Here is a 14306-nt window from a genome sequence, read left to right as displayed (position 1 = left end):
CCTATTCCCCCCCCCCCCCGCCAACAATCTGGGGTCCTTATTTTACCCACCTTGGAAGGATGGAAGGCTGAGTCAATCTGAGATCGACTCAGATTCAATCTCTCAGATTCAATCAGCCGAATTGCAGGCAGCTGGCTGCAGCAGAAGTAGCTTGCAGTACTGCATTCTAACCACTGCATCACTGTGGCTCTTAATAATATCTCTAATAAGATGTTTACACATGAGTAAAACAACCCCCCTTTTTATAACAGGGCAGTAGCAGTCTTTTATTCACATGGATAAACAAACAAAAAATCAAACATAACTGGTCCCAACAAACTTGGGTTCATCCAAGAAATCTGAATTGCTTGCTGTATACTAGAAATGACCACTTGTCTGTGACAACCAGCTGCTCCTAAACCCCTCCTATTTATTTCCCAACCTGGGAGGGGCTGGCTATTGTCTGCGCCTGCCTCTCCCTCAGAGCCAGCTTATTGCTTTCCTTTGCTCTCCTCTCTTCTCTACACATCCTGTGGTGGGCCCCATCTGTTCCTCCCTCTGACTCAGCTCAGGTGCCGAAGACAGCTGCCTCTCCACTTAGGGGAAGACGGAAGGCCCCTGCCCTGCCTCTGTCTCTGACGCTGTTTCCTTATTAGAGCCTTCCAAAGGCTCCAAAGCCAGCCCAGGCCCTCCCTCAACCCTCCTCCTCGTCAGACTCTGCTGCTAGCTTTGCTGGCAACCAACGGGCCGCAACAGCGTTATGCATTTGAGAGTCCTTCAACTTCAGTAGGCAATTCTGAAGCAATGCCTAAGAAGCTTGGTCCCCAAATTACAGGGAGTCCTCGACTTATGATCACAATTGAGCCCAACATTTGTATTCTTAAGCAAGACACTTGTTCAGTGAGTTTTGTCCCATCTTACAACCTTGCTTGCCAGAGTTGTTAAGTGAATCACCACAGTTGTTAGTAACACAGTGAATCTGGCTTATTTATTTATTTATGTATATTGTTAAGTATGGTCGGTGGGTTCCATAAGAACGAGGCTTGAGTAGTGAACAAACAGCTCTTTATTTAACAGGAAGAATTCTGAGACAAAAACCCCAGTCGCGGCAGCTCTTTTTATAGAGCTGGCCGCGGCTAGGCAGCCAATGACAGACTTTTGAGTTTGCCACACTTGGTTTTACCCAATCGTGGCAAGCCCCATATGAACCAATCACGAGTGTTATACAACGTCCAATCACAGCCCGATTCATCCGGACCAATAGGAATGCAGGTCTACAAGCCTGCTTGGTATGGAACACCTATAATTTTTTATTTGTCGAGGATGTATTAGACAACAGATATAGGTATAAACATGATTATTAATACATGAAATGGATAAGAATAAAAAGGGAACATTAGGACAGGGACAGTAGGCACCTTGGTGCGCTTATGCACGCTCCCTACAGACCTCTTAGGAAAGGGGTGAGGTCAACAGTAGACAGTCTAAGGTTAAAGTTTTTGGGGTTTGGGGAAGAAACCACAGAGTCAGGTAGAATATTCCCAGTGGGGGTGGGAGTCAACCAGTGTTACTACCGGTTGGGTGACTACATCACTTTTTGCACTGCATGCGTGTGTAAAAAACCTTTAGCTGTGCTGCCCACACAGCTGAAAAGAGCTGTGCGCGGGTATGCAGTGTTTGAAAAGCCTCTTTTTTTCCTGCTTTTTCAACCTCAGCTGTGCCGTGCAAAGCAGGTGAGGTTGAAAAAGCAGGAAATAAAGGACAGGTAACAGCCCAGGCGGCCAGGTGGGCCAAACAGCAGCACACACAGAACTGGTTCAGTGTCTGCTGCTCTTCAGAGCTACAGGTTCTATGGAGCTGGGCAGAACCGGTAGCATCCAACCCCTGATTTCAGGCATTGACTACTCTGTTGCTGAAGTCATATTTCTTGCAATCAGGTTTGGTGAAGTTTATCTTAAGTTTGTATCTATTGTGTGCTCGTGTATTGTTGTGGTTAAAGCTGAAGTGGTCATTGACAGGTAGGACATTGCAATGGATAATTTTATGTACTACACTTAGGTCAGACTGAAGGTGGCATAGTTGTAAGTTGTCTAAGCCTAACATTTCAAGTCTGGAGGCATATGGTATTCTGTTATAAGTAGAGGAGTGGAGGAGTGGAGGACTCTTCTTGTGAAATATCTCTGGACTCTCTTGATTGTGTGAACTCTCTCAATTCCTATTGATGTTGCTTGTCGGGAGATCACAAAAGGTGATCACATGACCCCAGGACACTGCAACCATCATAAATACATGCCGAGCATCCAAATTTTGATCGTGTGACCAAAGGGGCACTGCAACGGTTGTGTGAACAATGGTCATTGGTCATTTTTTACAATGTCGTTGTAACTTTGAATGGTCATTAAATGAATGGTTGTAAGTCAAGAACTACTTGTATCACCTAATCAAATAAGGGACTCCAGAGATGGACCTGATCGTCTTAATAAGTGATTGGATCATGCAGAAAAAGACATTCTTTTAGGCATCACAAATGAGAAAGTAATATTACAACAAAGCTGGATATGCCTTTATCTGAATTTGCAGAATTAGTAATTAGAACTGTTATTGTCAGACATAACTTCCAGTACCTACTTGACATGGAATTCAAATTAATTAATTTGGGAAATATCTTACAGGTGTTAACTTGCCAGGGCAATATAGATACAGGGAATCAACTAAAACTCCCAATAGCTCAAGGGGAGGAAAAACAGGACTCATCTTCAACATAAAGTGTAAGTATTGTAACAATTACTATGTGGGGCAGCAGGCAGAAGACTGGCAGAGTGCATCTATGAACACCAATTAGCAGACAGAAGACATGTTGAAAAATCCTTAATCTCACAACAAATGGACAGACTCAACCACACTTTCAACTGGGAAACTATAAGCATCATGGACCAAGATAAAACCAAAAATGCTGTTATCAGTGGTATCTAGCCCCCTTTGAGATTGGCCAAAATGTATCCCAACCTAAGCCCAATCTTCTGGAAATGTAAGCAATCACAGGGCACCTTTTTCATGTCTGGTGGCTTTGCCTGAAAATTAAGAAATATTGGATAAAAATACGAACATGGTTAAAAGAAATCACGACTGTCCAAATAGAATTCAAACTAGAAATTTTCCTACTGGGGATTATAAAAGGAAACTACACAAAAGAGATTAAATATCTAATCCTGCACATAGTCACTGCAGCGAGATTAGCACTCGCACAATGTTGGAAAGGAGACGTCATGTTGACAGAGGGCTTAATAATCCAAAAAATCTATGATTGCATTGAAATGGATAAACTTACTCTAAAATTACAAGAGAAGGAAGACTCAAATTGTTATACAGTGTGGGAAAACTGGTACAAATGAATAAATAACAGAAATAAATGATTAAATAAATAAGGAATGAATAGTTTAGAAGGATAATATATAAGAACAACCAGTAATATGAATTATGCATGGGAACAATAATTGGTATGCAAGCACCATCAAAATGGTTTGTAACATTTATAGTGTTTTCATTTTAATGAGTTGTATTGTATTTTGCATTCAATGTTTTTAAAATGTTTAATAAAGGTTTTTCTAAATAAAACAAAAAACAAAATGCTAGGGAATTCCTGAACACTTGGCACTCAGACAAATCAGCCATCAACAGGCACATACATATAAATTACATTTATACACTATTCAAAAGAGACAATTAAAAAGCTAATAACGAAACAAAAAGACAGCAACCAATACCCAGATAAGCAGGTATTACTACCAGACAAACCATCATACAGAAAACAATTTCCTAATCAAAGAACTACCAAACTAGAAGGGCAAGCCTACTTATATAAACAGGGTGCATGCCACTGTTGATGTTGCCTAGTTGGGTAATGAAACATCTGCAAAAAAAAACAGCCAAACTCAGAGATCACCAAGGACATCAAGAGGCCACATGTTTTGCCACAACCCAGGCCTTAAAATAGCTTGGGGCAAGTCTTCCATTTCACAATGATTCTCCTCTATTTGCCTTCTAATTGCCTCCCTTGTCATTTAAGCTCCTCTTGTCCTATATTTCATGGAGCTAATGTTGGCTAGAGAAGATACTAAGAAAGGATTCTATTTACTACACTGGAGAGTTCAACAGGGAATGGAACGAATATCTGTAGCAGAACTAAGTGTAAAACTTTGCAAAGCTTTTTGAAATCCTGCCCAATCCAGCAGGCTAGTCATCCTTTAAAAAGGCAGGAAGGAAGGAAGGCTTGGTCATCGGTGTAAGACATCTTTAATAAGGAAGTGATCTGTTCATAGCAACAGTGAGACTGTGGAACCCTAACCTAGGGAAGGCTTATTGATGAAGATATGATGATGTTATCTATTCAGTAGTATTGACGATTCTGTGAGCCAGGTTTCTCCACATCTTCCAATCTTGCACTTCTCCTTGTTGTTGTTAGTTGCGAAGTCATGTCTGACTCATCGCAACCCCATGGACAACGTTCCTCCACGCCTTCCTGTCCTCTACCATCTTCTGGAGTCTATTTAAGCTCACACTGACTGCTTCAGTGACTCCATCTAGCCCCCTCCTTCTCTGTCATCCGCTTCTTCTTTTGCCCTCAATCGTTCCCAGTATTAAGCTCTTCTCTTGGGAGTCCTTCCTTCTCATTAGGTGGCCAAAGTCTTTGAGTTTCATCTTCAGGATCCGGCCTTCTAAAGAGCGGTCAGGGTGGATCTCCTCTAGGACTGACCAGTTGGATGGCCTTGCAGTCCAAGGGACTTGCAGTTTTCTCCAGCACCACTTCTTCTCCTAGACCAGGCCAAGTCAAAAAATGTCAGGGAATTTCCAGAAGCTTGGCACTCTGACAAATCAGCCATCAATAGACACATAGACATTAACAGCATCTATAGACTATCTAAAGGAGACAATCAATCAGCCCAAAAGAGAAAAAAGACTCCAGCACCTCTCCACCATCAGCACTCAGATCAGCATAGTAATTATTCCAAGGACAACTTTAGACCAATAATCAAGTAAACAATGCCCTAATCAAGAAACCGCCAAAGAGCCATCAGCCCAACCAAAGGATCCACAACCAAAGAATGAACACTGGGCTGTATCTAACAAAATGAAATTCCATGTAGAGAAAAGTAAAGTCCTCCTACTTAGGCAAGAAAAATCCAAACTACACATATAGACTGGGTGAAACCAGGCTCAATATCAGTAACTGTGAGAGGGATCTTGGAGTCTTAGTGGACAACCAGCTAAATATGAGCCAAAAAAGCTAATGCAATCCTAGGTTGCATTAACAGAGGGATACAATCAAGATGAAGTGAGGTACTAATACCACTCTATAAAGCCTTAGTAAGACCACACCTAGAGTACTGCACCCAGTTTTGGTCACCACACTATAAAAAAGACGTTGAGGCTCTTGAAAAAGTGCAAAGAAGAGCGACCAGGTTGGTTAAGGGACTGGAGACTAAGGCATATGAAGAACGGTTGCAGGAACTGGGCCTGGCTAATCTAGTGAAGAGAAGGACCAGGGAAGACATGACAGCAATGTTCCAATATTTGAGGGGCTGCCACAGAGTGGAAGGGGTCAAGCTATTTTCTAAAGCACCCGAAGGCCAGACAAGGAATAATGGATGGAAACTGAATAAGGAGAGATTTAACCTGGAAATAAGGAGGAATTTTCTGACAGGGAGAACAATCAACCAATGGAACAGCTTTTGCCCTCAGAAGTTGTGGGACCGTCATCGCTTGAGACTTTCAAGAAGAGATTGAACTTCCATCTGTCAGAAATGGTGTAGGGTCTCCTGCGTGGGTGGGGGGTGGTGGACTAGATGACCTACAAGGTCCCTTCCAACTCTGTTAATCTAATCTAATCTAATCCCTTAAAACCACCCCACACCCAAAAGACAGGCAAGACACCAGAACATAAACTGACAGAAAGCAGCACTTCTTACTTGCACTGATGAACCTAGTTGGGTCATGAAATGCCTGCGAAGAAAGAAATAAGCTCAGAGGGCACCCAGGACCCCTCACTTCTTCTTTGGGTTGTTCTCTGCTCTGGCTCATGTCATCTTTGATGGTGTCCAGCCATCGTGTTCTTTGGTGGCCTGGTTTCCTTTTACTCCTAATGCCAAGGTTCTGATTGGCGAACCCAACCAAAAACAAGTACGGCCGAGATGATCACATCTCTTAATGCAAAACTTTAACGAGTACATCATATCCCCAAAGTTGAGAGCAAAGCCAGATTTAACTATTTCCTGCGCAATCCGACATGGCTAAAGTTCAAGTTTTCATTCCTCCACTCCCAACCCTATTAGGCCAGGTCATTTTGTCCAATGGAGACATCTGGTATTTTTGTGAGAAAGCCTTTTTTTTTGGACTCTGGTAAACAGCTGCCAAAACATCCTTGGTGCCCATGGCTGGCATCTTGATATCTGGAGCTTCGCTCTATCTACCTCTTCCCTCCATCCACCCATGGTTTGTTGGCAAGCTGAGAAGTGAAAATAGTTGCGATAGCAAATCTGCCATTTGAACAGTGGTGGGATTCAAAATTCGTTACTACTGGTTCTGTGGGTGTGGCTTGGTGGGCATGGTGTGGTGTGACTTGGTGGACGTAGCAGGGGAAGGATACTGCAAAATCCCCATTCCTTCCCCACCCCACTAACCTGCTTTCCAGCTCCATTTTCCTGTGCAGGGCAACAAAAGAAGAACCAGCCAATGAGCTGGGACTCAATGGGAGGCAGAGAATAGATGGGGGCGGGGCCAGTCAGAGGTGGTGTTTGCCGGTTCTCTGAACTACTCAAAATTTACACTATTGGAGAACCAGCAAATGCCATCTTTGACTGGCCAGGGCCCCATCTATTCTCTGCCTCCCATTGAGTCCCAGCTGATTGGCTGGGCCTTCTTTTGTTGCCCTGCACAGGAGAACAGAGCTGGAAAGAAGGTTAGTGGGGTGGGGAGGGAATGGGGATTTTGAAGTATCCTTCACCTGCCACACCCACCAAGCCAAGTCACGTCCACCAAGCCATGCCCACAGAACCGGTAGTAAAATAATTTGAATCCCACCACTGGCCTTAACTCACTAGACCAAACTGGCTATGTAGCCAGCCAATATTTCTCGATGCAAGCATGCATCCAAATGGCATCTAAGCACTATTCCAGGAGATCAGAAACACCCACCCACACAGAATCCTATTTTCCACCCATGTACATAGGTAATACAATCACAATTGAGCCTGAAATGTGTGTCGTCAAGTGAGAAATTTGTCAAGTGGGTTTTGTCCCCTTTTACGACTTATCTGGCCACATTTGTTCAGTGAATCCCCGCAGTCGTTAAATGAGTTGTTAAGTGAATCCGGTTTCCCCGTTGACTTGGCTTGTCAGATGGTCACAAAAGGAGATCACATGACTCCTGGGTGACACTGCAACTGTCATAAATGTGAGTCGGTTGTTAAGCATCCGAATGTAAATCAACCTGTCCATGGGGATGCTACAATGGTGGTAACCAGGGATGGGATTCTACCGGTTCAGCCTGGTTTGAGCGAACCGGTAATTACGGTGAGGATTTGGCCCCACTCACCCACCTCTGTCCTATTCTGTCCTTTATTTCCGGGGTTTTCAGCTCAGCTGTTTGGCAAGCCTCAGCTGATTTACTCACTGGGACTGTAGCAGCAGATAAGTCTTTGAAATGCTGCTCGCACACAAAGCACATGCTCAACAAACCCGTTATACCCATTGAATCGCACCCCTGGTTGTAAGTGTGAAAAATGGTCCTAAGTCACCTTTTTTTTTTCAGTGATGTTGTAACTTTGAACGGTCCCTCAACTGTTGCAAGTCGAGGACTAGCTGTACGTATTCCCATATTCAGATTAGTTACCAGGGAGAAAGTGCACACAAGGCCAGAAAGAGGAAAAAAAAAAAATTCACTTCTTTGCTCCAAAGAAAATGCAGGCACTTCGTATGGCCGCTGTTGATAAAGTTGTTTTCCTACCTTGTCCTGCTTTGCAGCTATTCTCTTCTCGTCTTGTGAGACAGGTGCTCAAGCCCCTGATCTCAAGCCCTCTTTTGTATCTTTTTCCAGCTCTGATATGCTTTTACAAATGTGATGGCTCTTTCAGCTATATTCCAAGAGGGATGCCCCATAGATTGGCAAAGGACGTTCAAGTGCTGGCATGTTTCATTCTCTTCTTTTAAAAAAATCCTTAGCATGGACCTGAAGAACAAGTGTGCCATGACTCAACCTCTCCACCGAGCTGATAACCCAAGGCCTTCTGCTTAATTGTAAACAACTCGGATCCTATCAGTGTTTCCAGGGGTGGGCTGCTAGGGGTTTGCAGGAGTTCCAGAGATCCCCCAGCTAGCATTCTGTGCAGTTCAGAGAACCCCCACATCCTACTCATGGCTGGCCCCACTCACCCTTTCCCTCCCCTTCCAAGAGTCCCCACACAACCCATTTTGGATGCAGGTAAGTGCAGGGCACACACGGAGACTCAGGAAGGGCATAAAATGGGCCTCCCAGATGTTTGGGTAGGCTGGAAATGGGACTGTTTCCAGCTTCCAGACAGCCTCCGGAGCCTGGGGAGGCCATTTTCACCTCCCGGAGTCTCAAGGAAAGCCTCTGGAGCCCAGGGAGGGCAAAAAAAGCCCCCCCCCCATGGTGCAGGAGGCCAACTAGGCCATGCCCACCATGGCCACGCCCACCCAGCAACAGGGCAGAGAACCCTTTGCTAAAATGTTTGAAGCCCACCCCTGCAAGATCTCCATGGTTAAAGTAGGGAACATTAGATATGTGGGTCTAGTTCATCCATCGTTACTGAACGATTGGCTGTATTTTTGGAAGATCTGTATGAAACCATGGGAGGAGCAATCCTCAGAGGCTTTCCTTCCATAACATTTGAATCAGGAGAAGCTGTGATGTATGTCAGCGCTTCAATTTGTAGGCGAGATAAGGAAACAAGATCATTCAGGAATGCTCTGTACTGTGGTTGGGTATAAGAACTGAATTTTGAAATCTTCTCAGAGATCCTCTCCACTAGATCTTGTACCAAACGGAATCAAGTGGGATTATTTTAAGTGTCCTTATTTCTCCAAATTGAGTTACATTTTCTAAAAACCCTTTCTCCCATTTAACAGTTCGTCCCTCACTCATTCCAACCCATCATGTCTGAATTTATATCTGGAGACTGTCAGACTGGCCACAGCCTGCTCCCTAGGAAGGAATGACTCTTGACTCCACAGGTGTTAGAGAAAAGGTACTTTTACTAGGGGTGCTGAGTGCAGCGTAAACAAGGCAAGCTCTGAAGAAAAAAACGCACGAAAAATCATATATTGAAAGCAATCCCCAATGTCCAAAACCCTCCACCACCACCCCGTAAGAGTAGTCCAATCAGGTTCTGTTTTGATCTTTTGGGAACTCGGTACCCTCACTGTAAATTCCTTTCCCAGAGCCAGAGTCCTTGAAGACCGGAAGATGGCTCGGTTTGGCATCTCTGGTTCCTGTTAGTGTCCATACTCCTCAATTTCCCACAACTTTCTTTCACACCTCCAGCACTCTTCCCCTCCCAAATGATCCCTCCCCTCTGGTTCTGGCAGTTGGTTCAGTCAAAGAAAATGAAGATAGGCCGTGGACAGATACAGAAATAGATGGTTAATAGTCCATAAAATTTGGTTATCTATAGAGATTCTCAATCATCCATGTCATGGCGGGCCCCAAAGTGCTTTTTCAAAAGGCAGCTGGGCTTTCTTTGGTTTTCCTTGAAAAGACATTTTGCTTCTCATCCTATGAGCTTCTTCAGTTCTGACTCACCCAAGGAGCTTCTTGAGTTTCTTGGATGAGAAGAGAAACCTCTTCAAGGGAAAACAAAGAAAGTCCAATTGCCTTTTGAAAAAAAAAACACTTTGGGGATAAACTTTGATTGATTGATTGGTTGTTTCATTGATTCCTGAAAAGATGAAGAATTGAAAGACTGAACTCTAGTAAGATGAAGATCTTGAACGCAGGTGAAGATCTTGAACGCAGGTGATTCCTTACTATGAGAATTGGAGAATTTAGCTAGTCTAAAACAAGCTAGTTAAAATCCTCCTGTAAGAATAAGTAGATAGCTTGGGAATGGTCCCAAAATCATTACTGTTCAAATGACTTCTATGGCTAGACATGCCTATTCATGTTTTAGAATATGCTGCACCTCTAGAATTTGGAAAGTATTAGCATCTTTTAGTGGACTAATGTTAGTAAAAAAAAAAAAACCCATTCTCAGCAGGGTACTGTAAGTGGACCAGTCAGCCATCAGGTGAACTTGGAAAGATCAGAATTTTCCGTTATCTCTTCATTGCCATCTACTGGACTTTAGCTAGATTTGACTGGATCTGAAGGAGGAGTAAAGCTGGTGGATCGTGAGCCTGGATCAGCAACCAGTTTTACCTCTTGAGATACAACTTGTACATTTAGATCACTTAAACATGAGCCAGCAGCGCGCAGGAACAGTCCAAAAAGCTAATACAATCCTTGGTTGTATAAACAGAGGCATAGAATCAGAATCACGTGAAGTAGCATAGTAGCACTTTATAAATCCTTAGTAAGACCACAGCTGGAATACTTCATCCACTTTTGGTCACCGCATTGCAAAAAAAAGATGTTGAGATTTTGGGAAAAGTGCAGAGAAGAGCAACTAAGACGATTAAAATCCTGGAGACAAAAACATATGAAGCGGGAACAGGGCATGGTTAGTCAAGAGAGAGAAAAAAGACTAGCGTTGAGATGATAGCAGTATTCCAGTATTTGAGGGGCTGCCACAAAGAATAAGGGGTCAACTTATTTTCCAAAGCACTAGAAGGCAAGACAAGAAACAATGGATGGAAACTAATCAAGGAGAGAAGCAAACTGGAATTAAGGAGAAACTTCCTAAGAGTGAAAACAATAAACCAGAGGGATAGCTTGCCTTCAGAAATTGTAAGTACTTGATCATTGGAGGTCTTTAAGAAGAGATTGGACAGTCATCTGTTTGAAATGGTTTAAGGTCTCCTGCTTGAGCAGGGGGTTGGACTAGAAGACCTCCAAGGTCCCTTCCAGTTTTATTCTGATTGATTGGTTTTAAGGTTCATTCTCATTCTATCTAAAGGATTTCCCCCATTTGTTCCTTGCAAGGACACAAATGTGTCTTGCTGATTTCTCTTTCTTTCTTTCTTTCTTTCTTTCTTTCTTTCTTTCTTTCTTTCTTTCTTTCTTTCTTTCTTTCTTTCTTTCTTTTTTTCTTCCTTCCTTCCCTCCTTTCTTCCTTCCTTTCCTTTCCTTTCCTTTCTTTTTCTTTCTTCTTCTTTTTATTGGTCCTCAGGACATTGTCCTCATCACTTCTTCAGCCCTTGAGTCGGCAATCTTTAGTCATAGCACTGTGAAAAGCATCATTTGATTAACCCAATTGGGCAACCGTTCTATTTCTATTGAGATATAAGGACAAGTGGGAAAAATAAGCAGTAGTATATGGTGTCAACTTCTCCTTTTTCCTTTGCATTGGGACTAATTTAGCTAGTTGCTGGAGATTATTATACATCCTAATAAATGGATTGTCTAGGAAAATAGCTGCTTCGTTAAATATATGGATGGAGTAACACTGCCCTCTAGCAGCACATCCCATTTATGCAGGGATCCAAGAACAGACAGTGAAACTATCTTGCCTCAAGAGTGGAATGTACAATGGAATCTACAGCGAAAGTAATAACCTTCTTAAAACATTAACCAGCAACAGTTGATGCCCTCAACAAATACTGTTTTGGTATACAGAAGCAGTGGTGGGATTTCAAAATTCAAAAAATTTTACTGCAGGTTCTGTGGGTGTGGCTTGGTAGGCGTGGTGTGGCTTGGTGGGAAGGACAGTATAAAATCTCCATTCCCTCCCCACCCCACTAACCTGCTTTCCAGCTCTGTTCTCCTGTGCAGGGCAACAAAAGAAGACCCAGCCGATCAGCTGGAACTCAATGGAAGGCAGAGAAGAGATGGGGCCGGGGCCAGTCAGAGGTGATATCGGCCGGTTCTCTGAACTACTCAAAATTTCTGCTACCGGTTCTCCAGAACTGGTCAGAACCTGCTGAATACCACCTCTGTATAGAAGGGATTTTGTTCCGAAACTGAAGCCAGGAACTAGCTTTGGCTTAAGGTTTCCCATCATTCCATATAGTACATAAAATTAAATATTGTCTGGAAATTGAAACTAAAAGTAGCCCTGGCATGGCTCTATGTTAAGTTCTGCAACTCTTGTGGCTATGTTGGAGCTGTGAGTCTGTCTATTGAAGATGAAACTAACTTACTTGCTTACTGAAGACTGGAACTCTGCTCTGAACTTGCAACATGTTTCTGTTTGAGTTTGCTCCATGTTGAAGAAATCTACAACTGATTTGTAAAAATCTACTTATGTTTATAAAGATGTTAAATGAAGCATCCGCCACCTGTGTTTATTTTTCTGGCGCTGAATTATCACTGCAAAACTCTCAATATACAGTGTGTTCTTCTGTCAATTCACAGGACAGATAGTGAGCATGATTATCTCTGTTAACAGAATGACAAAGTTGGAAGGGACCTTGGAGGTCTTCTAGTCCAACCCACTTCTCAAGCAGGACACCCTATATACCATTTCAGACAAAGGGTTGTCCAAGCTCTTCTTAAAACCCTCCAGAGTATCCACAGCCGTTCCACTGATAAATTATTCTAATGGTTAGGAAGTTTCTCTCTAGTTCTAGGTTGAATTTCTCCTTGATCAGTTTCCATCCATTGTTTCTTGTTCTGCCTTCAGGAACTTTGGAGAATAGGTTGACCCTTTCTTCTAGCTTCTATAGATACTTGTTATTAATAAATCGGTTTGATATACAGATGCTATGAAATGAGTGGAGAAAGGAATTAGAGATGCCTAAAAAATCTGAGACCATTTTTACTTCTATATCAGCAGTGCCAATGGACCATAAAGTATGGGTTATACAACAAAAGATAATATTTAGAATTTATTATGCCTGTACAGAGCAGGATTGCTTAAACAGCATTTTGTTGGAGATATAATAAGGGTAATACTTTTTTAAAAAAACACATGTCTTAACAATTCCCCTTACATACTTTAGGAGAAAGTAGTAGACTGTATAAATGTGACTTCGCATTCAAAAACTAACATTTTCAGATGAGAGCATCCCTTTGAAATATATGCTTAGCATTTGGAATTTGACAACTCAGCAACATAGCATTGAAAAAGAAATCAAAAAATTCCACAAAAGTAAAAATCCATAGATTATCAAAGAAAAGGAAAAAAACACCTTTTTTTAAGTGAACTCAAAAACAACAAAGGGGGGAAAGTACAATATATTTTAACAGTAAATAGTTACAGTTCTATGTAATTGTCTAATGCAATTATCATTCAAATATATATATATAAACACATTTATATGAGACATGGTAAACGTAGAAAAAGTCTAAGTGTTGTGTTGCAAAACATAAACAGTTTAGAAATATTAACTGTTGTATGCTGAGTTGTAAAGATGTTAAGCACCAAGAAAGTTTCAGAATTAAAACCTGAAGACTAACCAAAGAAATAAAATTATGAAAATAAATGTAGGAGTTGTTTTAAACGTATTACAGTCTTCAATATGGGTAGTCCTCAATTTACAACCAGTTGTTTAGTGATTGTTCAAAGTTACTACGGCACTGAAAAAAAAATGACTTGTGACCGGTTTTCACACATACGACCGTTACAGCAAGGGGTCTCCAGGAATACAGGTAGTCTTCGACTTAATTCATTTAGTGACCATTTAAAGTTACAACAGCCCTGGGAAAAAAGTGACTGACGTCCATTTTTCACACAACCATGGCAGCATCTTCATGGTAATCAAAATTTGGATGCTTAGCAACTGGCTCATAATTTATGACGTTTGCAGTGTCCCCAGGTCATATGAGCACCTTTTGCAATCTTCTGATAAGTATAGTCAACAGGAAAGCCAGATTTGCCTGCAGAAATTCACTTAACAGTTGCAGAAATTCACTTAACAAACCATGGCAAAAAGAAAGTCAAAAAATGAAGCAAAACTCAGAAATGTCTCACTTAGCAACAGAAATTTGGGGCTCAATTGTACCCCTAAGTCAAGGACTACCTGTATTTTATTTTAAACATTATTAAAAACTTGCTTCCACCTGCGTACTAGCAGAGCAACAATGGCACCAGTAGGACCAACGTGCCTTTTCCTAAATCACAGAATTTCCACTGTTCTATTCCTTGTTTTTGTTCTGTACAATTTGCACTAATATATTGACAGTTTAACTGTAATGGTTTTACAGCAGATTATAC

Source organism: Pseudonaja textilis, chromosome 4 (assembly GCF_049901715.1).
Source record: "Pseudonaja textilis isolate UNSWEBS1 chromosome 4, rPseTex1.2, whole genome shotgun sequence".
NCBI classification, from domain to species: domain Eukaryota; kingdom Metazoa; phylum Chordata; class Lepidosauria; order Squamata; family Elapidae; genus Pseudonaja; species Pseudonaja textilis.
The sequence above is the reverse complement of the archived record's forward strand: the minus strand, read 5'-3'. Positions refer to the sequence as shown.